Source organism: Narcine bancroftii, chromosome 2, assembly GCF_036971445.1.
Source record: "Narcine bancroftii isolate sNarBan1 chromosome 2, sNarBan1.hap1, whole genome shotgun sequence".
NCBI classification, from domain to species: Eukaryota; Metazoa; Chordata; class Chondrichthyes; order Torpediniformes; family Narcinidae; genus Narcine; species Narcine bancroftii.
In genome coordinates, this window is record NC_091470.1 from 308376177 (window position 1) to 308401740 (window position 25564).

General features: G+C 38.0%; 1 protein-coding gene and 1 non-coding gene across 3 annotated transcripts in view; both read right to left on the reverse strand.

The window, feature by feature from the left end:
- mapre2 (microtubule-associated protein, RP/EB family, member 2) overlaps nucleotides 1-25564 on the reverse strand; it is a 134035-nt gene that overhangs the window by 106373 nt on the left and 2098 nt on the right. The window contains exon 2 of one of the 2 annotated variants that reach the window (XM_069921600.1): nucleotides 23478-23576. The exons of the other annotated variant lie outside the window; for it this stretch is intronic. The gene's annotated coding sequence lies outside the window, so the exon portion shown is untranslated. The remainder of the gene's footprint in view (nucleotides 1-23477; nucleotides 23577-25564) is intronic. 2 annotated transcript variants of the gene reach the window in all.
- On the reverse strand, nucleotides 21880-21986 carry LOC138755959 (U6 spliceosomal RNA). Its single transcript, XR_011352655.1, has one exon. It is a non-coding gene; the product is annotated as a U6 spliceosomal RNA (small nuclear RNA).

Below are 25564 nucleotides of genomic sequence, written 5' to 3' on the forward strand. Positions count from 1 at the left end.
GAGCACCCTGGCCAGCTGCACCACTGTGTGGTACAGTTGTTGCAGGGAAATGGATTGGAGGTCAATTCACAGGTCTATAAGAGTGGCAGAGAGGATCACTGGAGTCTTCATTCCCCTCCATTGACTTGATCTAATGTGTGTACAGGAAATGTGGCCTCCCTGCCTTTCTGGAATGTGTATACTGTGGGTGGTCACGTGTCCTCCATGTCCAAAACTTATTCGGGAGTCACCACCTGTTAATCAAGATTGGATCCAGCTTGCACACCTTGCCATTGGCTAATTTAAATCTCCTAGGTTCTTTATCAGCTAGAAGTACAGATTAGCACTGAATATAACACAGCACATTCTTTCTCTCTGCCTCGTGGTCCAAGCCCCAGACATTGCTCCATGCCAGTCACTGCTGTGGACATTGCTGAAAGTGTTGCAGGTTAGATGTGCACTGTAGATGTTGCTTTCCAAACTCTTGTATTTCCCAATTTTCAAAACATGTCATCTTCACTGAAACATAAGCGACGATATTCCAAATTATTATCTTATTAATCCAATAAATCAAACTTTGCAATTGCAACTATAAGTAGCTTTAATTATTTGATATAAACGTTTTACATAACTTCACATCAAGATTTTCATACCGATGGTTTTAATCCACACTTGAACAAAACCTTTGTCCGAAAATGTCTCCACGATTCTCCCCGGCAACTAAGAATTTCTTGGTGCATAATCGTCCGTGATAATTACAATGTCTCTGCATACAAAATCGTGTTTAGCTTTAGACCATTCTTTAACCCATCTTTTCCAAAATAAATCCACAATAAACTGCTCTTGTTTCCATCTGCATTTTACATATGGTTTTTGAGAAATTGACCTAGAGGCATTAAAACATTGAAGAACATTGATAAAAGAGTCTGTATCAAGTGATGACGCTACTTCAATGTGAACTGATCTCAGACAAACAAGGAAAAATAGCTCTGTATTGTTTTTTTTTAAAACTTCTTCCTCGTTTTACTTGCAAAAGACTAAAATAATCAACTCCCACATATATAAATAGGGGTTCATCTGTCTTGTGGCAAATCTGCCATTTGTGGTCCAGGTTTAGCACATCGACAATTAACACATTTTGATACAATTCTTTTGATCAATGACGAAGCACCCCAAGTAACCAATATTTCTGGCGCAATTCTGACAACATGCGATTACAACTACCATGACGTATTTTCTCATGTACATGTCAAACAATTAATTCAAAAATATGAAATTCCTTAGCTAATATAATTGGACGTTTCACTTCTGGCATTATTGCTTTCTCCCATCTTCCTCCTACTCTCAATACATAATTTACAAGAATAGGATTTAGCTTGTAAACACAGCTATATAACCACTTACAGCAAGAACAGGCCAGTTCAGCCCTACTAGTCCATGCCGTAACAAATCCCTACCCTCCTAGTCCCACTGACCAGCACCCAGTCCATACCCCTCCAGTCCTCTCCTCTCCATGTAATTATCCAGTCTTTCCTTAAATGTAACCAACAATCCCGCCTCAACCACGTCTGCCGGAAGCTCATTCCACATCCCTACCACCCTTTGCGTAAAGAAATTTCCCCTCATGTTCCCCTTATAATTTTCCCACTTCAATCTTAAATCATGCCCTCTAGTTTGAATCTCCCCCACTCTTAATTGAAAAAGCCTATCCACATTTACTCTGTCCCTTTTAAAATCTTAAACACCTCTATCAAGTCCCCCCTCAATCTTCTACGCTCCAGAGAAAAAAGCCCTAGTCTGCACAACCTTTCCCTGTAACTCAAACCTTGAAATCCTGTCGACAATCCTGAAGCTTGCCTTGTAACATTGAAATTCTTCTTCAATTTTGATATCTCATTATAAAACACCTTTCTCTGACAAAAACAAATGATCCCTAATTCAGCATTCACAGCTCTTCTGAAACTTCAGATTCTCTTTCTTGATACTATGCAAAAACATTTTTTTAAAAATCTAAGAATCCATGCTACTGCCTTTTTCCAAATGAAACCATAAAGAATAATAGCAAATTAATTGAATCATTCTCAGTGGACATTTGAATAGTATTTACATTAGTGTTTTGGATTTCTGGATCTTCCATTGAAAATTCTTTTAACTCTTCTGGATTTTGAAGCCATACTTCTTGAAATTGCAAAACAAACTATTGTAACTTTGATCCTCGTGAAGCTATGTCAGCTGGATTATCCACTGTTTTAACATAACTCCATTGATTAACATGCGAAACCTTTTCAATCTCATTAATTCTGTTAGTCACAAAGATATGAAACCTCATGGTTCTGTTATTGATGTATTTGTAGAGTGCGTCGAAAGAACCAAAGACTTGTTGATCCAAACCAAGGCTTTTATTAACTAGAAGTCTGGAGCATATTTCAAGTAAGTCGACCAGTCCAGAATGACCTAATCTGGCTAGGAGAAACCCTTTAAGACCTGCCAGTAGACGTGGCTACACTCTCAGCCAATCACAGTCATCCTACTCTACAATCTATACATATACACATTGGTGATAGAATCTGTACTATCACAGTATTTAAGCACTGATGTACTCTTAGTCCAAAACATAGAATCTGCTCACTCCATCTGTAATTCTTTTCTTAACAGTCTCCATTTAACTCGCTATAGTATCAGCAGTCAATTCCGTTTGAGGTATGGAGTCACTCTGGTTTTTCCCATTACAAATCCACAATGTATTTCCTCTTGGTCATTTTGCAGTACTAAATAACTGACAGTACCATTAATGACCTTCACATGTATCAGCAAAATGGTATAACTAAGCAAATGTGACAATCCCAAAGTCTGAAAGTTTAAAACACCTGCTGACTTCAAAACTTTCTAACATTTTAAGACTCTTAATCCAATTCATCCAATCTTGTGCGATGGAATCTGGTATAACTTCATACCATCCAAATTTTCTTCTGCACAAGTCTTGCAGAATTTTCTTGGCTATTAATACTAACAGCGTCAATATTCCCAAAGGATCATATAATTGAACTTACAATCAAGAATACCTCTTCTTGTTAAAGGTATTTCTTTCAAAGAATTTTGAATTTGAAAACATCAGATTATTGCACTCCCAGAATTATTTCAATAGGTAGAATGTCACAATCCAAGTCGAGATGTTTTATCTCCTTTGCTTTTGCTGCCTAAGGAATAATAGCCAAGACATCTCGACTGTTGCTAATCCATTTTGTAAGGAAGAAACCTCCTTTATTAGATCTCTTTTCACTCATGATAAAGATCTATTGCTTCTTTTTCAGAAACCACTGTAGTAAGACAATTATCAACATACAAATTATTTTCACTGATGCTTATTGTAACAATATTAATATTTGAGGAGAATTTATAACATTTAGAGGTCATATACATTCACACATTTTAAAACATATCTTATTTGAAAGACAGAAGAAATACTGAAGATATTCTAATGTAAGCACCTTTCACAAATGTGTGTGTGTGTGTGTGTGTGTGTGTGTGTGTGTGTGTGTGTGTGTGTGTGTGTGTGTGTGTGTGTGTGTGTGTAGTAGTGGATGGCTGGAAGTGCTATCTGTCTGATGTTTCCCTTGGAATAAGAGGAACAGAAGGAGCTCTGTCATAACCTGAAAGAAAGAGGCTACCATCTGAAAAAACCCTTATGGGGCAAGTTTCAACAATGAGACATTGAGGTGACTAATGGTGGTATCTCAGTTGTGGAAGTCCTGGAGCAACAAAAATCTCTCTCTGCAAATCCTACAAGAACCTTCCTAAGCAGTAAACATTTACCTTTCAAGCACCAAGCCTGGTGAACTTTATACATGTTAAATTCTGTGCACAGTATGGTGATTGCCTGCAACCAGAGAACTTGGAAAAAGAAGTGAGATTAAACTGTGAACCAAAGAACTTTTCTCGAATTTACACACAGATTACATACACCTGCACTTAGAATTAGAAGGGCGTAATTTGGGTTAGTATATAGTATAAGTATAGAGTTAAGTTAAAGTTTGATGTTATTTTCATGTTTGAAGTTGATTAAAAATAACTTTTGTTTTGAAAGCCACTTATCTTGGTGAATGTCTATTGCTGCTGGGTTTTAGGGTCCTTTGGGCTCGTAACACTTATAGCTTGAGAACTAAATTGCTCTTCATTATCTTCAGCACATTTCCTCAGTGACAAAGTTGCTCTAAATAAATTAACTGTCATTCTGTATTCAATTGTACCTTTACTGTAATCGCCATGAGGCCACCATAAGAATTGAAGAAAATCATGATCTTCTGGTAGTGCTTTCACTTGATGAAACTTTGCTTCAGTATCTGCAGCAAAATCTTTACAAAATCTTATCAGATTTGATTGTTCCACAATCAAATACTACACTAGTTTCTCCTTTTGTGGATGTATAACTCCATGATTAGGTAAATACCATTTTCTACCATCTTTACATTCCAAGATATCTTCTGATACCTTTTTCACATGACCCTTGGTTATCATATCATAGTTTAAAGGAAAGGAAGAATTTCTCTTGAATTTTCTCTTCAAACTCAGCATACATTTTCTGCAATTATTTAATTGTCTGACATACAAATTTCTCCTTTCTTCAAAGGTAATGCTAAACAGTCATGACCATCAACATGTTTAACAGAATTTGAAACTAAATCCATAAACTGTTTGTCCTCCTTTGAAGGTTCTTGAATGTCTTTATGACATCCAGGGAAATTAATTTTAAACTGTTGTTCCCACAGATCATTAAGTTTGATAACTGAAATTCTGTTGACCTTTACATTTAACAACTCCTGATGATTTTTCCTACTAATTGTCCATTAATTGTCCATCCGAGCAATGTTCTCACATGAGGTCCATCATTTTGACTCCTTATTACTTCTCGAAGTTCAAGAGCTTTTGGTACATTTAATCCAATTAACATCTTGATCGTATCATCAATCTTGGGTAAGCAAACATCTTTTAGATGATCCCACTGTTTGACATCATCCTGATATGGAATATTCTTATTCACAGGCATAGTCTTCTGAGTACATACACTTGGAACATAGCAAAATTCATTGCTATTTAATCCAGCAACCTGTAAACATGAAACTATATTAGTTTCAATATTCCTTTCATCATTTATTGTCTTCAACAAGATCTGTGATCTTTTACCATGAAGATTAAGTTTATTCATTAACTCAACAGTACAAAATGATGTGGTACTTCCTGGATCAAGAGCATGAAGCTCCCTTTTTTTAGCCTTAACCTGTACAGGAACTATTGAGAGAGCTTTGTCACCAGCCCCAGTAAGACTGTCTGAACCAAAGCTGAATTATTTTCCTTGACTGTGTCTTTAGACTTGGATTCAGATTGTTTGACATCCTTCTCAACTGCACTTCAATGAGTATGCAGTAATTTAGGATGCTTTAAACAGCATATAATCACAACTGAGTTGCTTATTACAGGTTTTGATGATATGTCCTTTACACAAACAACCAAAACATATTCCATTTTTCTTTAAAAAGATTAATTTCTCATCATACGATTTTTTACTCCAATTGTGAACATTTTTCTAAAGCATGTTTATCTTTTCAATATAAAACAGCTTTCCTAAACAGTGTGATCTTTTTCCATTGTTTCCTTGTTCTTTCTTGTGCTTGTATCTGACACAGCAGTAACAAAGGTACTTTCCTTTGGTTTCTGTTGAGATGATGATTTCAACTTCTTTACATCTTTAGGAACTATTGAGGCATCTTTAATATTTCCAAATGCTGATATTGGGTAAACATAGACATGCCATTCCAAGAATTGTACAACATCCTCAAAAGTGTCATCCCTTCCGAAAATCATTTTAAGCTCTAACTTGTGGAGAACCAAAGTCCTTCATCTTATAAGGAAATTTGTTGACAATAATCAATAAATTAGCAGGCAAATTCAGCTCTTGCAAATATTCATTACTTCCCATTACATTACAACATCTTCTTAGAAAGAGTGCATATGCTTGTAAAGCCTTTGTGTCCTCTGATTTTATTATTGACCAAGAAAGAATCTTGTCTGTGTGGCCCTTGTGATTTTATGTTCATCTCCATAATGATGATGCAATTAATCTTTTGCCCTTTTAAAACCTTGGTCTGGATCCATATATTGGCTACTTTTGATTAGTTCCTTCACCTCTCCTCCAGTATATTGTTCTAGGTAATACACAAGATCTTTAGCATTTTTAGTATATCTTTCAATGTGATGTCCAAAAGGAATTTATGAAAATCATATATTGTAATGGATCTTCATTATGAACTGGAATTTCCTTTTTAAGGTAAACCATATGAACCTTGTTGCTGTGCTAACAGGCAGACATTTCATATTGTTTTGCTATGAGTGATAATATATTGTCTTGTTCACCTTGGTTTGTGACTAGTTGTCTTGTGGTGAATGGAATTGGCTGAACTGGTGCCATAGGTGTAGGACCTTGATGTGCAAGTGATGGCATTGATGGGGTTCCTTGGTATGTCACTATTTCTTCAGCAACATGAAGAGATATCAATTGTTGAGTATGATCAACTCGCATGGTTGAATCTGGTTGAAATACTCTCCTTTCTGGAATATTCATCAATTGTGTGCTCAGAGATGATTGAATGTCACAAGCCCTTTCCACTGGTTAGTCATTGGCATTCAAGCACTAGCAGCGTCACCCGTGGCTCTTTGCTTGATTATATTTGATTCTTGTGGCTGTGGTACCCATTGACCTGTAGAATGTTAGGTGATAGCCCTTTGGGTATTTCACTTTGAGTGAGAGATCTTGCAGAAGCCTGAGCTAATGCTTTTACTCTGACCACATTCATACTTATTGTTCCTCAAGATCTAGTCTTTTCTTTTGTCTATTCAATAATTTTTGTTCTTCACTCGCCATTTGTAACTTCAGTTGATGATTCTTCATTTCAGCTTCCATATCTTCTAAAGCACATCTTTTCTCAAACCACTCACATTGTGGAGATAGTAGCCAAGTCTGCTTGTGCTTGAAGCATGCAAAGTTGTACTTGCTCTAGATGCCTTTGAAGACTTTAAAGATCTTCCTACACTCATAACCTGGGAAATACTATCCTGAGGATTCACATCTGAACATTCAGATACCACTGATTGAGTCTGATCTTCATCATTTTGCTCAATACAGCACCAGTGGGGTTTGGCAACATACATTCATCTGTTTCAGTTCCACTAACCTTTAAACCAGCTAATGAGGTCTGCAGTGTCTTATCAGTCTTCTTGCTTGGTAGTTGAAGCCTCTTCTTCACTGGTGGCTGGCTCCAATCTCCTGCCAAGTGTTGTGTATCCGCCATGCTGGCTCAGCTCACGATCAAATAGTTCTTTGAGAAGAGCAGTTTGCTCAAGGTCTTCAGCCTGATGAGACTTCTTGGGCTCTTCACACTACAGCCTGTCTTCCTGCCAATTCTCAGCTGGTAGCTGTATCTCATCTTCCCAATGCCACAGGTGTCTGTAGTCAGACATTTTTAGTTTAAATTTTAAACTATGCAATCAAACATCTATGGCTGGTAGACATTTTTTTCACAATTTTAAATCTGGTTGTAAATTCTCTTAGACAAATTTCTACAATTCTTTCTTCCAAATCAAGTTCACAATTTTACTTTTCTTTGAATAAGAATGTAGATGACACTTTCCAATCTCCCGTATTTCCCAATTTCAAAACATGTCACCTTTACAGAAATCTAAGTGACAGTATTCTGAATTACTATCCTATTAATCCAATAAATCAAACTTTGTAACTTCAGCTGTAAGTAGTTTTAATTTATTGATATAAACATTTTGCGTAACTTCACATCAAGATTTTCATACCGATGGATAAACAAAGCATTCGGCTATATTAAATACATAATGATATAAGACTATAATAAGAGATAATAAAGATTAAATAAGATACAAATTCAAATTATCTCTATGCTTACATCTCCTCCATGGTTCCTCAAAGAATGAAAGCAAGCTCCTGAACGCCCAGATATTACAATACATGATGGCATAGTAACTATAATAACACTTCAAACAAAAAACTTCCCTAAAGGGATAGTCATAAAATTAACTAAGAAGTAAAAACACAAGGTTTTAACCTTTACATGCACTACACTGAAGCTGAGCTTCAATAGATTAATACTTGCAGAGAGCAGGAACCCTACCCAATGATCAAACCTTCCTAACTAACCTTCCCTGAGGAACCTTATCAAATGCCTTTCTAAAGTCCATATATACCACAGCCACTGCCTTACCCTCATCAAATTTCCAAGTAGCCTCCTCAAAAAAATCAATAAGGTTTGTCAAACATTAACTTCCCCTCACAAATTCATGTTGACTGTTCCTAATCACACCCTGCTTATCCATTTATACTCTCCATTCACTTACCCACCACTGACATCAAACTTACAGGCCTATAATTACTAGATTTACTCCTAGCACCTTTTTTTAAACAATGAAACTATATGAGCTACCCTCCAATCCTCCAGCACCATTCCTGTTACTACTGACATTTTAAATATCTCCATCAAAGCCCCTACTATTTCTACAGTAACCTCCTTTTCAGATCCTAGGGAATATCTTGTCAGGACCTGGGAGGATCCATCTTTATTTTCCTTAAAAGTGCCAGTACTTCCTCTTCTTTAATTTTTGTTTCCATTACTTCCCTCCTTATTTTCCTGACTTTACCCAAATAAATATCCTTCTCCTTAGTAAATACTGAAGAAAAAAAACTTTAAAGTCTCCCCATCTCCTTTGGCTCCTTGCCTAACCTTCCACTTTCATCCCCAAGGGGACCAATTTTATCCCTCACTATTCTTTTGCTCCCAATATATCTGTAGAAACCATTTGAAATTATTTTGACCTTATTTGACAAAGCAACCTCATGTCTCCTTCTAGTCTTTCTAATTTACGTCTTAAGATTCTTTTTACATTCTTTATATTTCTATAACACCTCATTTACTTCTTGGTGTCTATACTTTTGTACACTTCTCTCTTTTTCTGAACCATATTTCCAATAACCCTTGAAAACCAAAGCTCCCAAAAATTTTAACCTTTCCCTTCATCCTCACAGGAACATACTGTCTCTGTGCCTTTAAAATTTCACCTTCTCTAGTTGGCACCTCTATATATTGATGTAGAAAATTATCCTGCATACATATAACAAACTTCAAACCATCCAACCCATTGACTGGGATGTCCATACTCTAAATGAGTGAGAAGTTAAAAGCTCCCACAATCACAACCCAATGCTTCCTACAAATATCTGCTATTTCCTTACAAATTTGTTCCTCCAGTTCCATCTCCACATTAGGTGGTGTATAATACACCTCCATAAGTGTTACCATTTCTTTCCTACTCCTCAATTCTACCCATAGTGCTTCTCTAGATGATCCCTCTAATCTTCTATCCTTCCAAAGCACTACTTTATTACTCTCTAACAAGCAATGCAACACCCCCCCCCACCTCTTGTTCCCTCTACTTTTATCATACCTGAAGCAATGAAATCCTGGTATGTTTAGTTGCCAATCACACCCCTCCTGTAGCCATGTTTCACTAATGGCTATGACATCATAATTCGAAATATCTATCCATACTCGAAGTTCATCTATTTTTCTCATATTGCTCCTAGCATTGAAATAAATACATTTAAGAAAATATCCTTCTCTTGCTCTCTGTTGATGCTGCATACAACTTCGCCGTCTTCAATTTCATCCTTCTCATCCACATCTATTCTTTCACTCTGGTTCCCTTCCCCCTTCACATCTAGTTTAAACCTATCAGAGCCACATGAGCAAACCCAAGTGCAAGAATATTTGTACCTGTACCTTGCATTAATGACCATGGTCATACTTTCCTGGCACAGGTCGGACCAGCACCTCTCATCAGTTGTAATACCCAAGTCCGATTCCCATCTTTTTCTCGACCTGTGAAGGCCCGGTTTGGGACCTCTACCTAAATTTCTTGCTGATTCCCCTTCAAATCAGGGCCTTTATACTACTGCAACAAGGTAGGACCATACCTGGACCTAATACGTCCAGTAGAAAAGACCGTATTTGAAGATAGCAGTAGAATGTTTTATTCAGTAAATCATTTATTTTTAAGCTGTTCAAACGACATTAATTGCACTTGCTCGTATCAGTCCTCCAGACATCGGACTCCATTACGGACCCAGATGCCCAGAATATTGTTACCCACCGTCAGTGGTATTAATTTATTTGGAGTCAAGGGCGTTTTTAGGGACAACCCCACTTTAATATCCAAATACTGGTTAATTTTGGCCCAGATACTAATCACTTGTTTTAATATGGGGCTGCACTTCTTCCCTGTCAACAATTTAATGTCCCATTTATAAATAAAATCCTCTGCCATCTTTTCACCCACCAGGTGCAGATCAATGTGTGCCCAGGATGGTACATCTCCTCCCTGAAAAAGAGAGGCGATATATCTTGACTGAGTCACCCAATAATATTTTTTGAAGTCCAGCAATCTCAATCCGTTGATATTATAGTTCCATGTTAATTTTTCCATAGAGACCCTTGGTACCTTACCATTCCAAAGAAACCTCCTAACTACATGTGATAACTGTTTGAAGAAACACTGGGGCAACAGCACAGGCAAATTTTGGAAAAGATATTGGAATCTTAGCAACGCATTCATTTTGATGCAGTTGACTCTGCCTACCAGTGAGGCCCTTTTGGGTGGAACTAGGCCAAGTTCTGGTAAAAATTTATAGGCAAATGATTCCCCCAGGACTCAGAGGTGTTCCTGCTGGGGAATATAATGGAGCTTACAATGAAGCTGTCCCAATTTCAAATCCAATTTGCGTTAATCACATTGGCAGTGGCCAGGAATTGCATTGCGGTGACCTGGAAGTCAGACTTTATTCTCAGTATCGAATGATGGAAAAAGGAAATGCAAAGTTGCGTTCCCCTGGAGAAAATAACTTACAATCTGAGAAGCAAGTACAGCACCTTTCGGACGATTTGGAAGCCATACACGCACTACATAGGTGCATGGAGGTGATTGTTCTACCATCCCCTGCTGCCGCTTCCTCTCTCCCACACTGATCCCGATCAAGGAAAGTCAAGAATGAGCACCGACCCGGAATCCGTCCATTGAGCCGTTTCTTTTCTTGTTTCTTTTTATCATTTGTATTCATTTTCTTAATGTTAGTGTTTATTATTGTTATTGACATTGAAGTATGAACGAATTGTTTAGTTTTATAGGTGGGCAATGATGCGGGCTTGTATATATATAGTCATAGAAAAAAGGAATACATGTATATGAAATTGTGAACTGCCATCATTGGCAGGTCGCGCTATATGACTGTGCAGGCCTGTGTGAAAAATTATAATATTAAAAAAGAATATTTGTCCCTTTCCAGTTATGATGCAATTCCCACCTTCCCTAGAATGTTGCTCAATTATCTACAAATCTAAAGCCCCTCCTCCAGCACCATGTTTTCAGCCACATGTTTAGCTGCACTATCTTTCTATTTCTTACCTCACCTTCATATGGCACTGATTGTTGTTCTGGAGGTCCTGTCCTTTAACCTAGCTCCTTAAACTCCCCTGCATGACCGCCACACCCTTCCTCCCCAAGTCATTGGTCCCCTCATGGACACAATATCTGACTGTTCTCCTTCCCCACTCAGTATACCATGGACTCGATCTGTAATATCCCATACCTTTGTACCAGGAAGGCAACATTCCATACGAGATATCCAATCTCCTCCACAAAACCTTCTATCTGTACCTCTAACTATAAAATCCGCTGTGCCTCCTCTTATCCCTTCCTTTCTTAAACATAGGACCAGACTCCTTGCTAGAGACCTGATCACTACAACTCGTCCCCAGGACGTCGAGCCCCCACCCCCCCACCTCAACAGTAGCCAAAGCAGCATACTTGTTCTTCAGTGGAACTCCCACTGGAGAACCCTGCTCTACCTATTACCTTTCCTCCTAACTGTAATCCAACTACCCTCCTCCTGACTCTTAAGTTTAACATTATCTCTATAACTACTATCTATTACCCCCTCAGCCTCCCAAATGCTCTTAAGCCCATCCAGCTCCAATTCTGCAACCCGTTCATTTAGGAACTGAAGCTGGATGCATCTCTCACATATGAAGTCTCTGGGGTCACTGCCAGTTTCCCCAATTTCCCTCATCATACAAGAGAAGTATATCCTTGCCTTCCATTCCATCTCCTCTCTTTCCCTTAATCTACTCTTTTACTAACTATTCCACTAGCCCCCTTAACTTTAATAGTTTTTTTTCTAACTCTCACTCAACTAACTACTTCAGTTGCTCCCCAAACACTAACAGCTCACTCTAACCCTATTTCTTTTCTTTTTTAAAAACTAACTTCTTCCACTAATGCTAACTCTTATACCTCAACTCAACTCTCTCAAAAATCCACTCTGTAACTAAACTTTTCTTCCTAACTCAACCAACCTCCTACCTTAAATCTCTCCCTCTGTTATCCTTATATTTATACAAGGATAAATCTATATTTATCACCTCCCACCCATCACATTCTCTTTTATCCTCTTTCAATAACCTTCTTTCACTCCTTAAAACTTTCCACTAACAAAAAAAACTTTAAAAAAATCTCCCTAACTTCTACTTTTGTAATCATTATTATTATTTATAAGACTATACCTCCACCCTACTTAAATTGGTAGGGTCTCTCCTGGGGGAGGCGATAAACCAAGAAAAAACCTTCAGCCAATTTTGGAAAAACTTGGAAAATTCCTTCCGACTCCCTAATGGCAATTAAAAATTTCAGGTCACTGTGACTTGTTATACAAGAACAAGTTGCTTGGTATATCCACACCAATATTCTTTTATTACTTTATTAATAATTTATCTTAATATATTTAATCATCTTAATTAGTTGTAATTAATTGATACTTCATTTATAATAATTGATACTCCCTTCTCCATTGCTCTAACTGGGCCTTGTCAATCCTGGCTCCGTGCCGTTGCTCTTGCTGCTTCAACCAGACCTCACCAGGCTCGGACTCTCCACTTCTACTTGCTGAGACTTCCGCCTCGACTCCTCAGTGACTCCATTCCTCTCCTCCATTGACGCTTCTCCTCTGCTGCTGCTTTCATGGACACCATTCAGTATTTTGGAAATTAAAATCCCCCATTAAAAAAATTTTATCTCTCTGGTGTCTGCCTTCATATCTGTTTCTTGATCTCTGGATGACTGTGGGGTTGTCTCTAATATAACCCTCACAAAGTGACAACAGCCTTTTTGTTTCTAATCTCTACCCTTGTGGCCTTGTTTGAGGAGCTTTCTTGTACATCCTCCTTCCATACTGAAGTAGTACAATCTTTGACTAACAGTGCAATACTACCTCCCATTTTACTCCCACTCCCATCTTGCTTGAAGGTTCTGTACCAGTACCTATTTTGATTAAGAATTCAGAGAGTAGTGGTGACAGATTAATGGGCTTTTGAATGAAGCAGTATATGAAATACACTTTCCCAAAGGATCAGTATGAGAATTACTTTTTTCTCTTTATGTAGAAAATAACAAAGGCTTGGTAGGTAGAATACTGTTTACACAAATAACTCCATACATGCCACAAAAATAAATTATGAATAAGCTATCACTGGTCTTCAAACCATAATAGACTAAATTACTTTTGCTCATTTCAAAGTTAAAGTGAACAAATGTGAAGCAGTATATTTTTGAAATAATAGCGAGCAGTACAATCTAAACAGCAAATGGTTGAGCAACTTTTGAACTATAGTGAAAAAAGATTTGTAAATAAAAGTGCTGAATGCAAGATACACCAAATTCCCATAAATTTCTGCTGAAATATTTTGTACACATGTGGACACCATACATTTTAAGAAGTATGTCAAGGATGGGAGAGGTGCAGTGGTTTAGCAGGATGATATCATGGGTGAGGAACTCAAACTATGGAGATACTAAAGATGAATGCTCCCCAAGGAACTCCAGTTAAGGGAAAATCTAGTAGCTATATTTAAAATTACATGAGGATTTAATAAAATGAGGCCTTTTTACTGACAAAAAATAATTGTTGGGCGACTTAATGGAGAAAATATTTCAAACGTCTGCTTTGATTTGAACACCTAAAATATGCTACAAAATTACATTCATAGTTTTCAAATAGCAACAGTATTTGTATTTTCAGAGAATTTGCTGGAGTTTCTGTGAACATTTTCAACCTCTTGCTGCACAAAGGACCCTCATCATCACGGCCTCTTCTGACTGCTAGCTTCACAGAGAAAGTACAAAAGCCTGAATACCAGCACCTTAAGGTTCAAGAATAGTTTCTTCCTAACAGCAAACAGGGTCTCCCTTTGTTATACAGGTATGCACCGCTTAACATCCATTCAACCAATGTCCAATCCATCGTCCGTGGTCCCATAAGGTTATAATAAAGTTCAGAAATCCCAATGGGAGAATGGGACTTAGTGGACTTAACCGAACATATGCAACAACTTCCTGCACGCAACATGTACATCTTATGTCTTTTGTTTATAAAGACTTATGTACATAGGTACTGTACTTTCTATCTATTATGGTTCCCAAATGCAGCAAAACCAGTGCTAGTGATAGCAGCAGCAAGAGGCAAAGGAGAAGTATCAATTTGGAAGTGAAACTAAAGATTACTAAACTACACAAATGTGGAAAAACAGAGAATGCCATTGCTCGCAATTTAGGCATGCCACACTTAACAATCTCGACAATCCTCAAAAACAAAGAATAAAAATTCTCCAAGCTGTTAAAGAATTGGCTCCACTGAAAACTATAAGGCTAATGAAAATGCGAGAGGGACCTATATTCGATATGGAGAAATTGTTAATGATGTGGATTGAGGACCAAACACAAAAGCAAGTCCCTCTCAGCTCATTGATGAAGCTTGTTCCAATGCTACAAGAATTAAAAAAAAAAAGGACCAGACTATGATATCAAGTTTAGTGCTAGCTCTGGGTGGTTCAGGCACTTCAAACGTTTGTCGCTGCATAATGTGAAAGTGAGTGGTGAATCTACGAATGCTGATGCGAAGGCTGCAGACAAAAATTGTTGAAATCCAAGATAAACTAATTGCCTTAGATAAACTACAGCAAGAGCGAATAGTTGAAAAGGCAAGGGAAAAGAAAAGTGCAAAAGGAGAAGAGCAGGTGTAGAAGAGGTTCACTGTTAAGGAGTTAGCCAATTTCTTTGCAGACCTTAACAGTTTGCTGAAGAGATGGACCCAAACACTGAACACTTTTCACTGCTCATGCAGTGTTTGCTGCAAAAAAAGAAATTTATGAAGCAAAGCAAACCAGGCAAACAACACTGGAAATTTTCCTGAAGAAGCCAACACCTCCCAAGGAAGAGACTCAGCCAGGTCCAGCAGGGATTACAGAGTGACAGTTATTCAATGGAGGTTATTGGACCTGAAACTCTTCCAGTGGAACACAAAGAAGTTGAGAACAGTGATGTGGATGATCTTCATCCTCTTTGTGTAATTGTGTGTGATAACAGGCTTAAGCATTTACACAAAAGTTTAATAAGTGAAAAAAAATTAAACAGTTTAATTTAGCATAAGTTCAGTATTTCATAGAGCTTTGCTAAGTATATATAGTAATATGGCATTCGTACAACACATAACACCCAATTTCACAGAACGTATTATGGACCTTAAGCAGGGCATACCTGTACTAATCAGGCACTGTTCTGTCACCACAAAACTATCTAAACTATTGTAACACCACTGATTTTTCCTGCACATCAGTGATTGTTATCTATCTTTTGTATTTGTTATCTCTTTTTATGTCCATTATTGTATTTTTTAAAATGAAATGTCTGTTCAAGTGGAACAAGCAAGACAAATTTAGACACAACAGGCCCTTTCAGCCCACAAGCCCGTGCCACCCAATTACACCCAATTGACATACAATCCCAAGTATATTTTGAGCAGTGGGATGAAACCAGAGCACCCAGAGAAAACCCACTCGGGTATAAGAGAACTTACAAACTACAGACAATGCAGGATTCGAACCCCAGTCCTGGTCACTGGGATTGTAACAGCATTGTGCTAACTGCTACACTTACCATGCCGTCATCATAGATTGTACAATGTACATGACAAAAAAAAATTATGAATTAAATTACAGTGTAAAATGAAAAAAATTTCTGGGTGCAGGATTTAATTGGATAATTCTTTCAAAGAGCTGGAACTAGTTTGATGAGCCAAACGGTCGCCTTTTCCTGCAAGATATCAAAACTCAAGTCTTTGCTTTGTTGTTCAGTTCTTTGGGACATTGAGAGATAACCACTGCAACTCCAGCAGCGATTTTACTACTTCTCACATGTTCTCATGTCTTCTGAGAAAAGGATGAGCAAGCTACAACTTTTCTCTGAGTGATGAAGTATGAGAGGCAACTTAGTAGAGGTGGATAAAATTTTGAAAGGCATAGATAGGCGGGGGGACAACTGGCAATCATTTATAGTCACAAATTATTACCAAGCAGCAAGGCTTCGGGATCTGGGTGGAAACTGGAGAAAACTACATGGTCAAAGACAGATGTGCAAACTCCACATAGACAATATCAAAGGTCATTATGGAACATGGGTCATTGAAGTGAGGTTGCAGCTCCATTCACCTTTAACCTATGTCCTCCATCAATAGATGCATGCCTCTGATAAGGGAAAATAATTCTCAACATTTATAAATCACTTTTAATTTTGTTTGCATATGCCAGATGTCCCCTCAGCCTTCTCTACTCTAGAAACACAAACCCAACCTATCCATCCTCTCCTCATAGCTTAAACACTCCACCTCAGTCAACATCCCAATGAATATCCTCTGCATCTTCAAGTTCAATATCTTTCTATTGATTTGGTGACCAGAACAACAAATGTGGTCAATAACCACTTACACTACAAGTTCTTACAGCTCTTATGATCTATGACCCAGCTCATAAAAATACACCATAAACTTTTTTTTAAACTGCCTTGTGTGTTCATGCTGCCACCTTTACTGATTCAAGGACATGTACAAGGTCCCTCAGTTCTTCTTCTGGCTCTGCCATTCTTTACCATTGTAGAGCTCGTCAAAAGAATCAAAGACTTGTTGATCCAAACCAAAGCTTTTATTAGCAAAAGACAGGAGCTCTTCACAGGTGGCCGACCAGTCCGGAATGATCCGACCTGGCTAGGGACACAACCCTTTAAGGCCCAGACAATAGGCATGGCTTATCTCTCAGCCAATCGCTGTAAGCACAGTCTAGATACAGTAACTATATACACTATGTACATTGGTGATAGATCTGTACTATCACAACCATCATCTTGGTCCTCTCAAAATGTAAAATTTCACAAAAATAAATTCTATCTGCCATTTCTCAGCTCATCTTACCAAATGACTCTGTCCCAGACCATCTACAATAACACTAATTTCCATGCAATCTGCCAACATACAAATCATACCTTCCACATTCATACCTAAACCATTAACATATAATGGTGCTGTACTGCAGCTTTGAATTACTCTGCCTCCAGTTTTAACCAATTTACTGACTCTTCCTGGATCCTAGGGAACAATCTCCTTTGCAGAATTTTTTCAAGACCTTATTGAAATCTAAATTACGCAACCCTCTTTCATACACTCAAGTCACTTTCTCAAAAAATTCAATTAAATTTAGTCAGACAGAACCTCATTAAACCCATGTGGAGTATACCTGATCAACCCCCCACATTCTCCAACTGCAGACTAATCTTGTACCTTGGAATTCTTTCAATAAATTTCCAAACCACTAGTATTACTTATCCCTCCCCACATCTTCCCGTGGCCAGGGGTGCAGTGCAGTGGAGCTCACCAGAGCACCGCTCTGGCACCTCATTACTCTCATCCTACTGTTCACTCTCAATTATACAACACCAAATACTACATGGCTGCCACTAAGGCCAGGTCTCATCAGACCTCCATGTCAGTGTTTTATGGTGAGCTAGAGCACTTTAAAAAAAAACCCACTGCACTCTTGTCTATGGCCAGAGGAAGTGCATCACTTGCGCCCTCACCAGTTCAGGGCCCCAAACAGACCTTTCAAGTGAAGCAGTGCTTCTGCAGGAGTGATCTACTGCATTCGGTGCTCCCGTTGTGGCCCTCTCTACATCAAAGAGGGCAGACTGGGAGATTGCTTCGCTGAGCACCTTTGCTGCCTTCATCAATGTCAGAGATCTCCCTGTAGCCAAACATTTCAATTTGTGTCCCACTCCCATACATGTCTGTCCATGGCCTCATGTACTATCCCACCAAGTCTACCTGTTCATTGGAAGAACACTGGATTTTCTGGGCATTCTTCAACCAGATGGCATCAACGTTGACTTCTCTGGTTTCTGCTAACCTACTCTCCATCCTACATCCCTTCACACTGTTTTCTTTCCCTCAGCTTTTGCCCTATTCACCTAGCCATCCCTCCTCCCCCTGCTGTGCCCTCCCTCCCTTCTCCATATATTACCTCATGCCTTTGGGACTGTGCTCAATCTACCCCTTTGTTTTGACACCTGCCAACACTTTTCCACAGAAGCCTCAAGTCCAAAATGTTGGTTATGTATATTTATCTTTGCTACACAAAGTACACCTTTTGACCTGCTGAGTTTCTCCAGCAATATGTCTGCAGATTTTTGTGTTTTACTAGTATTAGACTCACTAGCTTATAATCGTCTGTCTTATACATGTTCACCCTCAAATAAAATGAAGGTACCTCATTTTCTGTCCTTTGCTCCCCTGGGACTTTTTATATAACTAAAGAAAATTAGAACATTTTTGTCAGACCCCCAGCAATCTCCCCCTTAGCAGCCAACAACACATCTCAGTTATAATAATAATAACAATTACAGCACGGAAACAGGCCATTAGGCCCTTCTAGTCCGCACCGAACCAAACACCCCTTTCTAATCCCACCTCCCTGCACAATGCCCATAACCCTCCATCTTCCTCTCATCCATATACCTGTCCAACCTTTTCTTAAATAATACAATTGACTCCGCCGCCACTATTTCTCCCGGAAGATCATTCCACACAGCTACCACTCTCTGAGTAAAGAAGTTCCCCCTCATGTTACCTCTAAACCTCTGCCCCTTAATTCTTAACTCATGTCCTCTTGTTTTAATCTTTCCTCCTCTTAACGGAAATAGTCTATCCACATCCACTCTGTCTATCCCTTTCATAATCTTAAATACTTCTATCAAATCCCCTCTCAACCTTCTACGCTCCAAAGAATAAAGACCCAATCTGTCCAATCTCTCCCCATACTCCAGATGCTTAAACCCAGGCAACATTCTGGTAAACCTTCTCTGCACTCTCTCCACTCTGTTTATATCCTTCCTATAATTAGGCGACCAGAACTGCACACAGAACTCCAAATTAGGCCGCACCAACGTCTTATACATCAAGGTCTCTTATACATTAAGGTCTCATTGGGACCTGGAGTTTATTTCTGTTTTAGACATCGAAAGCATCACCCCATTTTGACAGAAATGTGTTTTGACAGAAATGTGTTCTGGAACTCCCCAATCCACAATGCTCTTCATCTTCTTGGGGACTACAGAAAAGAAACTTTAATTTAATAGCTCAAACACATCCTCTTCTGTGCACAGATTATTAAATGGTTTTATTCTTTCCCACTTATTCTTAATTGTGTTTTGGGATATTCCTTCATATTGCCCACCAATACTATTCCAAATATTATGAAATGAAGTGAGAACGCAATGTATTTTGGCAACAATAAAACTGAATTCATAATAAAGTAGTTCCATAACAAGTTTTTAAAAAATCTTGGACCACTTGCATGGTGTTGGAGGTTTAGATGTGGAGCTCGGGTTGCTGATGGTTTAGACTGAATTCAGTGTGGCTGTAGAGGGTACAAGAGTGCTGGAGGCACTCTTCTGCTTTTCCTTCTCTGGCTGCAAGGTGGATGTTCATCTTCCTTAGAACAGACTAAATCCAATTGTTAATAAAATTATATTTGTTTTATTGTATTACAATAAAAGAATCTTAATCTTGATTAATTTTCTAAGTGTTAGGCCACAATGGAAATGTTCTACTTTTTCTATACTTTGAAGAGGAGGACAATACATTGCAGGGTAACTCTGCTTTCTGTCATTAATGTCCACTATCAGAATCTCCTCTGCTTCTTCAGATACTACTCCTCTTCAAAACCTAAATCTTGAAGGAACTTTTAACCACTCTTCCAATCTCATCCTTTAGGTTGGTGCCAGCATTTTTCTCTCAAGTATCTTGTTATTTAACTGTAAGGAAATTATAAAGCCAAGTGTCCTGCATTTGCACTTTTAGTATATGAGAAAATCCAGAACCAAGAAAGCACAAGAGACTTTTTGAAAAGGTAATCACAATCCAATAAAAAAATGATGTTGTAAAATTCAAATGATCATTTGTACAACTTATTTATTATTATTATTGTTTGTTATCAAGGGTGTGCCTGAACAAACTTCTACACTACAATCAAGGAGAGACAGCACACAAAATGATCTGGCACACAAAAGTATCAGTTTGTAATATTACAAAGTTATTCTTAATAGTTAAAAAGCTGACATTTCAATGTTGAGCAGATCCTGGCTGCCGCCGCTCCTCTTGAGGAATTTAGAATGCACCTTTCTTTTAAATTCTAACTGTAACTGTACAATTAAGTTGAGTCAAGCTTGGAAAGTAGCCACCAAGGTTTTTTTTTCATTTTCTCAACAATTTACTCAATTAAATCGTCAAGCTTGGAGATGGTATAGAGCCCAGAGTACATAGACATCGACCCCAGCTCACCGACAGCTGCCAAGGAATGGCAACACTGGCATACGATTTTCATAAACTACATCAACAACTATGGGGACAAGATACCGAACAAGTACAGAACACCATTAGGCTAAGTTGCAATATTTTTGAATATATAGAAGGATATGAAAATTATGACTCTGCTGTCTCCAAAGTATCAAAAAGACTTAAAACCTCAAAATCAATAATCTTTTCACCAAAAGTAGATATAAAGCAAGTACCAAGAGACCAAGGCAGCAAAACACAAAAACCAAGGAAATTTCTACTCAGCCAGGGTCATCGAGCAAAAGCCCAAAAGGGGGTCACATAAGAATGGCCTTGGGACCAATGGATGCCAGCAGATCTGGGGAATCAGGGAAGATCCAAATATTATCCTGGAGAAAATGGAAAATTTACGTAACAGTTTTACAGGTGTCAAAACTGCAATGAGAGACATGTCATGGAGGATGACTGAATTTAAAGACGTTGTTAAAGATTTATGCAACGAATGACCCAAGTGGAAATTGATTTGGTGAAAACCCAAGAAAAGTTAAAAGCTATGGAATAAGATACGAAAAAATTGGATTCAGACAGATAAGGTATACTGGACAAGATTGACTACATGTAGAATTTTAACAGACGTACAATGTCCAAATTATTGGGTTGAAAGAGGGGATCAAAGGGAGAAATCTGGATCCCACAAGTGCTGGGAGAAAATAAATCCAAAATACAGATAGAATGGGATCACTGGGCCTTGAGAGCCAGCGATCAATGACCATGCCCAGTCCTGGTAAGACTTTTGAGTTACTAGGAACTGGAGACAATTCTGGGAGCTGTATTTGAATATTCTAAACAATACAATGGTCCATCTGAGATTGACCGTGAAATAGTGCTATTCTTTCAAGATGTTAGTCCTACTTTGATTAAACAAAAGACATTTTACAATGTAAAAAGACACCTGCATTCTAAAAATTTGAAATACTTGATATACCCTGCAACTCTGAGGGTTGAAGTAGTGGAAGGTAATCGGTGATTTTTCAAGACTAAGAATGAGGTGGAAGATTTTTTTTTTAATTTTATTTCTACTCTTCACGAATTTGCGTGTCATCCTTGCGCAGGGGCCATGCTAATCTTCTCTGTATCGTTCCAATTTTAGTATATGTGCTGCCGAAGCGAGCACTGGAAGATTTTTTTAATGAAAATTGTGAAAAGATTAAGTTTACCAAATAAGACTGAGAAAAATGTTTACAATGGGACTAAGAAAAATTATCTTTTTGAGCAGTCTTGTATTTATTGTTAGAAAAAAAATATTGAAATGTTTGCTAAGAGTTCATGAAAAAAGAACAAAAACTTGGCAAAAGTAGTAGCAGGGTGGAGACTCTGGTCTAAGGTGGATAATGGCACAGGGAGAGGAGCATTTTTACAAGATAGTGCTAAAAGGAGGGGTTCTTCCTCTGAAGATTTTGCAAGCTTTCAGAATTTTCTGTTTTCATCACTGTCAGGGCAGGGATATTGTATCTGTTTCTTAAAGGGTAAAGATCACTGTATAATTTAAACATCTGAACAGGTTTCATGGAGATAGACCCTCCCCCCCCGCCCCCCCAATCTTGGATCCAAATGAGATTGTATTCAATAAGAGAGGGGATAATGAAAGACTATTTATAAGTGGAATGTTAAATTAATAACACAAATGACTGATAATCCTATAATACTCATGATTAGAATATGGCAAGAAATCAATAAGTGTATTGAGGAAAAAAAGGAGGCTATCACGAAGAGCGCCATTATGTAAAAATGTGTTGCTGCCCGCAAATCTGGGAAACAGAATACTAAATTCCTGGTATGACAAACGAATAAGATATATTGATGATGGCTATGCGGAGGGACTTCTTATTTCTTTTGAACAGCTAAGATATAAATATAGAGTATTTAATGGGACAGTCTTCTGTTTTCTAGAGCTAAGATCATTCCTGAGAGAAAGATGTGGGAAACTTTGGTCCCATCTGCAATTAGAGAAATGGAATGAACAATTTGGCTGGGGAACACACCCAAATTTATAACAAAGATGTATTATACTCTCCAGAGTGAAAGTGCAAAACCAGGTTTATGGAGGTCGACAAAGAGATGGGAGTCAACCTAGGTGTTGCAATATCAGAAAGATGCTGGTCTGATTGGTGTTTGGATAGTATGACATCAATTATAAATGCAAGATACGGATTAGTTCAATCCAATTTTCAACACCAACTACATCTTGCTCTACCCAAGTTACATAGATTAAAATCTGAAATATCAGAGATGTGTTTTAGATGTGGCACAGAAACAGAAATATTTTTACATGCTACGTGGTAATGTGTGAAGGTGAGACCCTTTTGGCAGTGTTACAAGGTATATTACATTTTATTATATATAATTTTTTTAAAGGAGATAGATAGTTGAGGTTTAGTGTCAGTCACAAACAAACACTTCACTAAACAGATCTCATTTAAAATGCAATAGCTTTGCTGAAAGTGAAATATTGAGACACTGAATGCCTTTGCAAAGACAATAAAAACCATTTTGGAAATGCTTTGCTTAGGATTTTCAAAAGCAGAGGCTGATGAGATCTGGAGCCCTGCAGGAAAGTCATGTGTTTTTTCAAGCAGAGAGAGGAAAAGAGGAAAAAAAAACTTACTTCTGCAGTGGCCTTTGGAAGCTTGTGAGTTCTGAGTTCAGCCTGGTGAAAACCCCTTGTGGTCCTTACAAGAGGAAAAGGCTGGCTAGAGGGTTTCTCCTGAAATAAGAAAAATAAGAGGAACTCTGTGGTGACCCAGAAGACGGTTATCATTTGGAAAACTTTGATGGGGCAATTTTTTTTTCAGCAAGATACTGAAGTGACTGATGGAAGCAAATCAGTTTGTGTGTGTGTCTAATGAGCAACTACTCTCTCTCTGAAACCAACAAGGATCTTTCTGAGCAGTAACCAATGACCTTTAAACATCAGAGCTTAGTGAAAATTCATAAATGTTAAATTCTGTGCATAGTATAATAATTGTGTGATACTGGTGAACTTGGAGAAGTGAGAAATGTGATTGGATTGTGAATCAAAGAACTTTCCTGAACATATACACATTACAGACACATGCACGAAGAATTAGAAGGGGGTTATGTTAGGTTCAATTAATAGTAATACATTAAAGTTTGATCCTGTTTTCATGTTTGAAGAAAATTAAAAGCAACTTTTGTTTAAATATCCATTTGCCTTGGTGAATTTCTATTGCTGCTGGGTTTTGGGGTCCTCTGGGCCAGTAACAGCAGAATGTTATGGAAATATTAACAAGGATAACAGAGCTGGCCTTTGCAGATGACCTGGAGCTTTATCTTTTAGGTAATTTTATTTAAATAAGCAATAAATTAACTAAATTCCAAATTTCATTTGTCAAAATAGCCTTAGCAGTGGCTAAGAAATGTATTGCAATGACTTGGAAATCTGACTCTCCTCTGCAGATAGCACAAGGGACTGCAAAGATTAATAGTTACATACCTATGGAAAAAATTACAATTTAAAGAACAAACATGACATGTTTGTCAAGATATGGCAGCCATATTTGGATTATATAATGGCTCAATTATAACTCTAATAATAAAAAGGAGAATAATACACCCTGCTATAGTATAAATACATGCGGCTTCCCCATATATATTTTTATGGTCAATATAAACGTGAGCCACGATAGTGCACAAATTTATATTATGAAAGAGGAAGGGTGTGTTTTATTTGTTTTTTGTAAAGAAAAAAAATATATACACACAAATATATTGAAGAGTTGATTATATATATCTATGAAAAAAATAAAATTTTGCAAAAAAGACTGGAGTCTGCAAATTCCATTAATGTCCTTGGATACTGTGTGGGGAATGGTATTATTAAGTCAGATCCTGAGAGACTTCACCCACTATAAGAGCTTCCACCACCAGAAAATTTGCGATCCTTAAAATGGATTCATGACTTTTCTGATAAGATTCAACTGATGGTAAATACAGAGAAGTTTCCAATGAAGGAAAAGGTTCTGAACACCTTTAACTTACTAAAGAGAGAGTTGGAGGAAGCCATCCTGCACTCAGTGGATGAAAACTTACCCTTTGAGGTAGAGTGTGATGCATCTGATGTGGCTGTTTCTGCTGTCCTTAACCATGGAGGATGGCCTGTTGCATTCATGTCAAAAACGCTACAAGGAAGTGAATTGAACTACCAACATTGTAGAAAAAGAACTGCCATCATTGAGGCAGTGCGCAAATGGAGCCACTTCGGTTTGGTTACTGATCAGAGGCCTTTATGTTTGACAGTAAAATGCGTACAAAGATAAAGAATGCAAAGATTCTAGACTGGAGGTTGGAATTTGCAGCATTTAGTTACACAATAAAGTACCATCCTGGTTAAGGGAGTGTGGTCCCTGATGCATTTAGTCCAGCATACATTTGTTCAGCCTTTACTAACCTCTCACTTGCTGACATTCACAACAGACTTTGTCATCCAGGAATAACTCAGCAGCTGTATTTTGTTAGAGCAAAGAATCTCCCCTTTTCTACAGAATATGTCAAGAAGACGTGCTTCATGCAGGATCTGCGCTGAACTAAAACCTCAGTTCAACCACCCACCAAGAGGGACTCTTATCAAAGCAACAAAACCTATGGAATAGCTTAGCATCGATTTCAAGGGACGCTTGCCTATAGCTTCACGTACCCTATATCTACTTAGCCCTTTGCCTTTCCATCTCCCAA